General features: G+C 47.1%; 1 long non-coding RNA gene across 1 annotated transcript; it reads left to right on the top strand.

Annotated features, from left to right (window-relative positions):
- Window positions 1-914: 914 nt before the first annotated feature.
- Window positions 915-4,039, top strand: LOC130708795 (uncharacterized). Its single transcript, XR_009009160.1, has 4 exons — window positions 915-1,027; window positions 2,059-2,812; window positions 3,571-3,618; window positions 3,876-4,039. It is a non-coding gene; the product is annotated as an uncharacterized LOC130708795 (long non-coding RNA).
- Window positions 4,040-10,251: the final 6,212 nt, after the last annotated feature.

Here is a 10,251-nt window from a genome sequence, read left to right as displayed (position 1 = left end):
CACGGGTTCGAGCCCTGGTCTGGGAAGATCCCACGTGCCGCGGAGCAACTGGGCCCGTGAGCCACAATTACTGAGCCTGCGCGTCTGGAGCCTGTGCTCCGCAACAAGAGAGGCCGCGATAGTGAGAAGCCCGCGCACCGCGATGAAGAGTGGTCCCCACTTGCCACAACTAGAGAAAGCCCTCGCACAGAAACGAAGACTCAACACAGTCATAAATAAATAAAAAGAACGTGAATTTCAAAAAAAAAAAAAAAATTAGTTCCTGTGACCTTTAAAAAAAAAAAAAGAGTCCGCACGAGCCGGGACTGATTCTTCCCAGACTCCCTGGAGCCAGATCACGGCGCCCTAACCCTTCCTCTTGCTGCTCTCGGGGACGGGGAGGGGGTGGACGGACCCTGGAGTGCGGGATCAAGAGGGAAACGGCATTTGTGGAGGAAGAGCTAAGGGACCGCCTGGCCGGAGCTGAGGACCCCGGGGAAAGCCTCTTCTGCCCCGACCCTTCCGCCACCTGGACCCGGGCCCGGCCCTACCCTGTGTCCCGCCCCCTCCTCTCGCCCACCCCTAAAGTCGCGGCCTCTCTCTGTCCCGCTGTCCCTTTCCCCTCTTCTCGACCCCCCTCACCCTCTCCTCCCCTCCCGGCCGCGTAGACCTCGGCCCCGGCACCAGCGCGGGGGTGGGGAGATGGGGGCTCTCAGCGCGTCCCCACCGCCATGCTCCCACTCTCTGCAGTGTTCCAACACTGCGTCCCAGCCGGTGGCGGGGAGCCCTGGTATTTCACCAGGAGCCCGAACACCTGCGCGGCTACTACAACCAGAGCGAAGCCTGTGAGCGACCCGTGCCTGGTTCCAGGTCATGATCCCCATCCCCGCAGATGGACCGCGGTCGCCCCGAGCTTCGCCGGGGAGGCTGAGGGATCCGCCCGCTCCGCCCCTTCCACCCGGAAGGAGCCCTCGGCTTCTTTCACCCGGTTTCATTTTCAGTTTAGGCCAGCAGTCCCCAACTTTTTTGCACCAGGAACCGGTTTTGTGTAAGACAAATTTTCGGTGGGGGGGCGGGGGAGCGCGGATGGTTCCGGTGGTAATGCGAGCGATGGGGAGCAGCAGATGAAGCTTCGCTAGCCCGCTGCTCACCTCCTGCTGAGCGGCCCTGTTCCTAACAAGCCGGGGAGCGGGACCGGCCAGCGGCCCAGGGATTGCGGATCCCTGGCTTAGGCTATAATCACTGCCCGGAGGTCCGGGGGAGGCTGGCTTTGGGGCGGGGCTAAGTGGGCAGGGCTTAACGTGGGCGGGGTTGTGTGGGCGGGGTTGGCCGGGGGCGGGGCCAGAGTCTCAGACACTTGAGTGGTTTGGTGGATGCGACCTGGCCCGTGTTGCGTGCCTCCTCGGATGCCCCTGACGGCGCCGGTTACCTCGCCCTGAACGACGGCGCGGTCTGGGCTAGCGGAGGGCAGGGCGGCTCACATCACCCGCGCGAGCGGGAGGCAACCGCTGAGGCGGAGCGCCACAGGAACTACTTGGAGCGGGAGTGCGTGGAGTGGTACCCTAGACATCCAGGGAACCTGACAGGACGGGGACGCTGAAGCGGATCTCCCCGAGCCCTCCCCTTGGGCTGGGGCTAGTTTCCCACAAGCGGGAAAAGTGGAATCAGCGTCAGAATACCGCCCCTCCTGCTGCTCTGTAGAAGTCCACCTAGATTTTCATCTTCTGTACTACAGAGTGACTGGCCCAGAGGACCCGCCTTTCTTTCTTTCTTTCTTTTTTCTATTTTTGTTTTTATTTTTAATTATCATACATTAAAATTGACTCTTTGATGTACAATTTCATAAATTTTAACACATGTATAGATTCGTGCAACCATCACCATAATCCAATATATAAACAGAGCAGTTTAGTCACCCCCAAAACACTCTCTCAGGCTTCCCTTTTGTATTCACATCCTCCCCCCACTCCAACTCCTGGCAACCACTAATCTGTTCTCCACCACTACGGTTCTGTCTTTTTGAGACTGCTACATAAACCAAATAATACAATATAATTTTTAACGTTGGTTTCCTTAAAGGACTGTTAAGGAACACAGTCTCTCGTAATGGAGGGGGGAGATGATCCCTGAAACGACTGATCAGCGGTTCCCTTTGACCCCGGCAGCTGTCTTGTGCACCACGACTTTCTCTCTCAAGCCCTTGTTCTTTGCCTGAGAACATCCTTGGAGGCCTGATTCCGGTATTTCTAAGTCATTCACCCTCTACCCAGGTCAGGAACAGCAGTCTGTGTTCTCCTTCTTAGAGACTTGGAGCCTCCTACCACAGGCTCTCACCCTGATTTTAGAACTTTCCAAGGAGTAGATTATCCCAGATTCCCCAGTCCAGGCTGATGTCTGGGGTTTCTGCTTCCTCCTTCTAAACCAATTGTCCTGTCCATTCTCAGGATGGGCATGAGTGCTGCTTCAGTGGCCTGTGAAGGTCGCCCAAAGTGGGAATTTTCTGAGTCTTCCTCCTCAGTATCCCCAAAGATGCATGCAGCCCACCACCTCATCTCTGCCCATGAGGTCATCCTGAGGTGCTGGGCCCTGGGCTTCTACCCTGCAGATATCGCTCTGATCTGGCAGTGTGACAGGAAGGTCCAGAGCCAGGACATGGAACTTGCGGAGACAAGGGCTTTCCAGAAGACGGTGGCCATGGGCATGCCTTCAGGAGAGGAGCTGAGATACATCCGCTTACTGCAACAAGCCCATCACCCTGAGATGGTATAAGGAGGGGGCTCAGAGGTGGAGCTTCTCAGAGAAAGCAGAAGCCCTTCTGGACACCTTCAGCAAGGTCAGGGCTCAAGCCTGAGGTCTGGGCCCCTCATCTCACCATCCCCACCATGGGCATCTTTGCTGGCCTGGTTCTGTTTGTGGTCCCTGCTGTGGTGACTAGAACTGTGATGTAAAGGAAGAAGCAGGTCAGGTAGGGAAGGGAGGGAGGGGATCCAAGTTTTCTTATCCCATTGGAGGGTTTTAAGCCTTAGGTAGAAGTTGGCCCTGCCTCATTAATGGGAAATATCATCCACGCACAGGTACTTGCCCAGTCTGGAGCTAACTGCTAACCCTTACTTTTTTGTAAAGCACTCGTGAGAATGAAAGACAACATTTTCGCCTTGATAATTCTGGTGTGCGGACCTGATTCCTGACACTCAAAGATCGGAGGGGAAGGTCCCTGCTGAGGACAGACGTCCAGGAGGGCATTTGGCCCAATTCTTCTACATCCCCTTTCTTCATGTTTCCCCGTCCTGCCCTGAGTCTTCAGTCACAGTTCTAGGAACTTCTCCTGAGTCCAGGACTAGGGTGTTTTTCTAGGATCTCATGGTCCAGTCTTCTCCCTGGCCTCTCACGTGATGTTTTCTTCCCACAGCCAAAAAAAGGAGGGAGCTCTGCTCAGGCTGCACCTAAGTTTGGGTGGGGATGAGGGTTGATCCCTGAGAACCTTGGGAGAGTGTAGGCAGGAGCCCATGGCCGGGACCTCACCCAGCCCATAATTTCTCCCTTAGTCACACCTCTGGGCTTTGACCACATCCTGTTTTTGTTCTACCCCAGGCAGTGAAAATGGTCAGTGCTCTGATGTGTCTTTCACGGATCCTAAAGGTGAGACCCTGGGGGCCTGGAGTGAGGGAGGGGTTGGAGCAGAGGGGACATAACAGGGTTATGGAGATTCTTTGAGTGGGACATTTTGAGCATGCGTGGACTGTTGAGAATGTCAACAGTTAGTGACTGGCCTGAATTTGTTCGCGATTCTTTCTTCTGCGGTGTGAGACAGCTGCCTCTGTGTGAGACTAGTGATGCAAAATTTGTTCACTCTCTTGCCATGTGATGTCAAGATCCCCTGACCTCTTTTTTCGCAGCTGGTATCTGAATGTGTCTGTGTTCCTATAAGCATAACGTGAGGAGGTAGGGAGACTGGCCCACCCCTGCCCACCAGGACCCCCTCTCCACATGACCTGTGTTCTCTTCCCTGGTCAGCTTTCCTGTACCATCAGAGGCAGGGCTGGGCCATCTCCATCCCTGACTTGACCCCATGTTGTACTGAGTAATAATGTTTTACTTCCTTATGGAAAATAAAAAACCGGATATGAATTTCTCGTTTCTAATTTGTGTCCTGTGGGGTTGATGGGTTAATAAAGGAGAAGATTCCTAAAGTTTGAGACAGGAAATAAACGGAAGCACTGAGAACCTTCCAGCATGCACGTGTTTGCTGTCGGGGGCAGGGGTGGGACGGGGAGGACTGAGGAGCCTGAGCGTGGATGGGGCGTGTGCCCAATCAGGGCACAGTGCATCCTGGGCTTGGGTGTGGTCACTCCTCAGCTGGGTCATCTTCTCTGCTCCTTTGTCCTTGTCCCTTTGGCAGAGCCTTGTCCCACCGGCACCTGTGATCACAGGGACTTGGACATCACCTTGTTCCCGTCCTGTTTCTAGCACCACGGGCAGTGAGGGCTTCGTGTAGCCGGGTCAGCCTAGGTTCAGGCCTGGGTCCAGCCCCTCAGCTCCCATCTTCTGTGTGTTTATGTTTGGCCTCTGTGGTGTTTTTTTGGATTATGCCTGTTCTTTTTCGTGTTCAGAGTTCTGGTCTCATTCTCCTCGGCGTGTCCCCGCTTTCTGACAGCAGGAGTCATTTTGCCAGTCAGTGTCCCCACAAGTCTCAGGGAAGCCCCTGCACACAGGATTCTCTGTGGTATTGAGATGAATTTTCAGACTCATCCAGCTCTTGCCCTTTTTCTAGGGGTGTTTCCTGGATTATTCTTCCCATACTTTACCAATATTTTTTTTAAAGAACCAGATCCTGGAATGAGCAGAGAAGAGGGAGCTGGTAGTTTCTCATCTCAATTAAATTCCTGCTGGGTTTCTAGCTTCTCTGCAACCTGCCTCCTCTCTCTGCCCTTAGCTCTCGTAATCTGAGTGCTGGCCCCAATGCAAACTCATGGATTTATAGAGTCTAATTCAACTCACAGTTGCTTAGAAAATGGGACCTACAAGCCTAGGCTCATTGTTTCTGAAGAGAGAAACTTAACTCTGTGCTGTAGTGTGCAGGAGGGTTGGTGTGGGAGGGGGGAGCTTGGTGGAGGCAAGGGAAGGCAGTGCTTGTGAGGAAAGTACAGGCGGCACTGATGTCAGTGTGAGAGGCTGCTGTGTTGAAGCTGTCACGCAACAGCATGTGGCCTAAGGTTCCATTAATAAAGATACTGTCTCTAGAACAGGGAGGTGCTCTACACTGATCATTCACTCAACTGATATTTGTGTGTGTCAGGTATATGACACAGTAATTCTACATCTAACCTCGGTGAACTGAAAACAGGCAAACATTGCTGGCCCTGTGGAGTATATGTTCTGTTGGTAAGAGGGAGACTGTATAGTATAAGCATAGTAAATGAGGGAAGTGTTTATGTTAGGGGTTGGTTAGAGCTTTGAGGAAAGTAATTCAGAGTATACATGTGAGGGGGAGGGCAGATGGCTATTTTACTGGTGTGGTCAATGCGGGCCTCACTGAGAAGGTGACCTTTGAGAAAAGATTTGAAGGACGTGAGAATCGTCTAAGAGGATATCTTGGGGAAGTTCTTTCCAGACAAGAAAAGCCTCCAGTGCTAATGCACTAGGCCGGAGTCTGCCTGTGTGTTCAAGGAAGTGTGAGGAGGCTGGTGTGGCCGGAGCAGAGAGGAACTGACATGAGGTCTGATCATGTCAGACCTGAATAGATCATGTAAGGCCTCAAGGATACTGGAAAGATTTTGACTTTTCTCTGAGTAAGATGTGAAGTTTTAAGATAGTTTTGAACAGAAGACAGACCTGGTACGACTTCTCTTTAAAAGCATTAGTCTGGCGGCTGTGCAGAATTGACAGGTAAAGGGCGAGTGGCCAGAGGAAACTGTAGGAAACGAATGCAGTGTCTAGGCTAGAGGTGTCAGTTGCTTGTCTGGGATGTGAGCAGGGAAAATAATAGAAAGTGACTGGACGCTGGATATATTTAAAGATGGACTCTACAGCATTTCCTACTGGATTAAATCTGGGTTATGAGAAAGAAGAATCAAGGAGGACACACAAAACTTTAGACAGTGCAAGTAGAAATACAGAGGGCCTTTGGTGGAAATGGGGATGACTCCGGAAGAAGCACGTTTGAGGAGGTGACATCGTAGGCATCTAATTTAGGAAAGTTGAAACTGAGATATCTATTAGAGAAAACAAGCGAGGTTAGCAGTTGGATATATGAGTCTAGAGTTTAGGCAGATATCCTGGCTGGAGAAATGGGAGGTGATGCCATATAAATGACATTTAAAGCCTTGAGAACAGATGAGGTTGCCAAGGGAGTGATGACTATAGAAGAGAAAGAAACAGACCTGAACCCTGGAACTCTTCCCCTCCACACGCTCCCAACCCCACCTCCCAAGTGATCTGATCAGACCACACACCAAGAACAGACTACACAGTTCTGACATGGCATCTAGAGGGCATGATGACCAGGGAGTCTCAAACTTTATTGTGCACGAGAATCACCTGCACATCTCATTAAGATCTAGACAGTCTGGAGCAGAGCATGAGATTCTGAATTTATAATAAGGTTGGTGCTCATGCTGCTAGTTGTCTTTAGTAGCAAGAGAGGCAGTAACGTCATCCAGTTGCTGGGAGCAGCAGAGAAAGCAGTCCTAGCACCAGGGTCCAGTGTTAGCATCTCGGGAGTCAGTGGTGTGAACAGTGGCATCTGGGCTGGATTCCCGCATCAGCCTCGCACATAGGGCTTGTTAAGTGATCCTGACGCCATGCCCTACATTCTAAGCTCATGGGTCTGGGGAGAGGCCTGAGTATTTTGTAATCAACCCACAAGCAATCCAGCCAGATTGGAACCACTGAGGTCAGAGATCAGAGAGCACTCAGGGCAGGGGAGGGGTCTTAAATCTACATTTCAATGTTTTTTTCCTGGGAAGGAAAAAAAGACAAGACATATGATAGGCGATACATGTTGTTTGCTCTACCATGGCGTAGAGGCAGGTGGAAGATTTAGGACATGGTTATCAGCTCAGCATAAAGAAAATCTCTTGAGTTGCTAAGAGCTTAGATCTAAAATGTGCTCACCACAAAAAAGAAATGGTAATAATGTAACGTGATGCAGGTGTTAGCTAGTGCTATGGTGGTAATCATTTTGCAAAATATAAGTGTATCAAAGCAACAGGTTATACACCTTAAATTCACACAATGTTATATCTCAATAAAGCTGGGGAAAAAATCTCTGAATCCTTGCTCTCTGAGACTATTCCCTACATGGATTTCTCACTTCTTGGTGTGAACAACGGATTCCAAATTGTTCTAACTGAAACATAAATGAATATATATGAATATATGTATATGAATTTGAGCCTGTCCTTGTTTTATTTCAGGGAAAGGCATGGAACAGGCTTGAGACTATACAGCTAAGAAGAGGATCCAAAATCCCACCCTAGGTCAGGTCCCACAAAGGCACTACTGCCCCTGCTGTTAAGCCCAGATGCCACTGTTCACACCACTGACTCCCGAGATGCTAACACTGGACTCTGGTGCTAGGACTGCTTTCTCTGCTGCTCCCAGCAACTGGATGACACTACTGCCGCTCATGCCGTCTGTGGCAAATGCATTCTGCACTGTCCCAATCTATCGGTCACCAAGTCCCGAGTCAGAGACTGGCATGTGGTCACCTGACCGGTAGAGCTTCATGTCCTGTCCATCTGCGAGAATGCTTGGGAAAGTGAGCTTTCCTCTCTTACGGAGGGGGATACCTGGTAGGAGGTAGTCTGCCTCCTACCAAGACTCTTTAAGTATGGAATTCTAATGTGGGAAGAGGGTACGGGTTCTGGGGGTGAGAGATGGAAAAATAGTGACAAATTTCAATTTTTGGATCAGTGGTCTGAGACTAGAACTTGATCTGGTATGCTGTAGTTACTCAGGTTTGGTTGGATGGATGAGTGACTGGTAAACGGCACCTTTCAACTTATTCCCTTGATGGTCTGTTATGGGGGTCCCCCTTTGGCTTCTCACAAATAAGTGGAAAGGCACTGTTGAATGATGAAATGATTACTCAAAATCTTCTCCTGCACTTTGTCTCTTGCTAGGATTAAAAAACTAAGATCTATAAGACTTCAGAAGATCGATCGATCTATCTATCTATCTATCTATCTATCTATCTATCTATCTATCTATCTGTCTGTCTGTCTATCTATCTACCTACCTATCTACTGACATTTTATATAAAATTTTCTATTTCTTTTTACATGAACATATTTCTGGGGAGAATATCTATAACATTTATCAACTTTTATGTGACCCCAGTAAAAGTATATAACACCACCCTAATTTAGACACTATGCTGCTCAATCAATGGTCCATGAAGAGCTAACAAACAACCTTTTTAGCAGATCCAATGACATGATATAAATGCTCATCTTTTTCTTGGCAGTTATCCATCTGGGACAAATAAGGTAGAGGTTTACTTGCTTACACTCACTTTCAATTCCTGTATGTATCTTATTGTGGGCAGATAATAAACAGTTCACAAACCAGCACTGGCTCAGAGAACACAGAGAGTAGCATTGGTTTAGGTGGACTTGTATTCCAGCACCTATCCTGGTGCCAGATAAATAGCAGAAATGAAAAAAAACAAAAGTTAATGGGGTTCCATTTCCAATTACATGATAGGTTTTAAAGTTGTCTCTTCCACTAAAAGTGATTAAAAGTAATAGATAAAATATAAAAGCATCCAAAAGAATACTAAAACAATCAAGAGAATAATCATTTAGGCCAAAAATATCAATGTGGCAATAATCCAGAGAGAAAAGTTGTTTTTATCCTTGGAGCATTTTCCAAATCTGGAAAAATCTTAGCTTGGATTTTCTCAGGCTCATGAGCTGTAAGAGACAGGAAAATGATGCCCAGAGCTTAATCACATGGGGAACTTATGAGACACCTCTCCCTGAAAATCGGGGGATCCAAGATTCATATCCTCAGAGTAAGGGTGAAACAAAAGAAAATCTGCTCTATCCTCTAATATAAGAGTATTCTTAAGGAAATTTGCCTTTGAGCCAGCAAAAAAAAAAAAGGAGCAAACAACTGTTTTTGAGAATTCCAACCATGAGCAAGCCCTCCTATGATTTGCAGTCTAAATTTGCTTTACTGTTTTGGGCCAAATAACCTCAAACCTTGATTTTACATTATAATGGCCCTGGATTTGTGATGACCCCAAGATTGGAAGGAAGAAACAAAAATCTCTAGAGAAATCTATATTTAACCTAAGTGTCAAAGAATTTACACAAATAATTGCACCAGGAGAAAGAGCAACTCATAGCAAGAAATGTATGGAGAACAAATGGAGAAAAAGACTATGAGAACCAGTATGATGAAATAAAATTTATAATTTAAGGCAGGACAAGAAAAAATTAAACATAAAATTCTCTCTATGTGTTTGTTTGGGCCTTCTTCCTCCCTAATATACAGTGTGCATCTGCGTTACACATTAACCAGAGCACCTCAAAGTTGGGAGTGTCTGCTTGGGGGGTAAAGATCGATTTTTTTTTTTTCTGACGCTAGCAATGTAACTTCTTAAAAGAATAGTGTTCTTTCCCAGCTCTGTAGGGGGTCATGGTGACTTGCTGTTCGCTTTGTACATGTTTACCTGAACTATGTATCCTTGGTGAACTTTATGTAAAATATCAGTATGTCATTTTGATGTATGATCCTTTGTCTCAAAAATGTATATGACTGTATCTTCGACTTCTAACAGGAAGAACAGTTCTCAGAGCTTTCTGAGAATCTGCTTCCCAGGTTATAATATTCATTTTGGCTCAGATAAAATTCCGTTTTTCTTCTTGACAGTTAATTGAATTTTCATTGATAAGTAGAAAGAATAGGTAGTAAAAAGAAGCTAATAAAACTTCAATATTGGAATTAGGAAACATAGAACATAGCATAACCAGGATTTTATATAAATATATAAATATATTGTATAATGTAAATATATATTATACATGATATAAGAAAAAACATCACAAAATTGAAAATGCCTGCAGGAAAAAAAATGATAAAAGCAAGAGCAACTGCTAAGAAACTAACTCAAACATATAGTGAAAAATCATTACATAAATAACTTAAAATTTATAGTAGAATATATCTACTTAATAAAAAGAATCAGTAAAAGAAAATTGGAGGAAATACATGAGAAACAGAAAACAAAAAGTGAAATGGCATCATAAATCCAACTGTATCAGT

This window comes from Balaenoptera acutorostrata, chromosome 9 (assembly GCF_949987535.1).
Source record: "Balaenoptera acutorostrata chromosome 9, mBalAcu1.1, whole genome shotgun sequence".
Lineage (NCBI taxonomy): Eukaryota > Metazoa > Chordata > Mammalia > Artiodactyla > Balaenopteridae > Balaenoptera > Balaenoptera acutorostrata.
The sequence above is the reverse complement of the archived record's forward strand: the minus strand, read 5'-3'. Positions and strand labels throughout refer to the sequence as shown.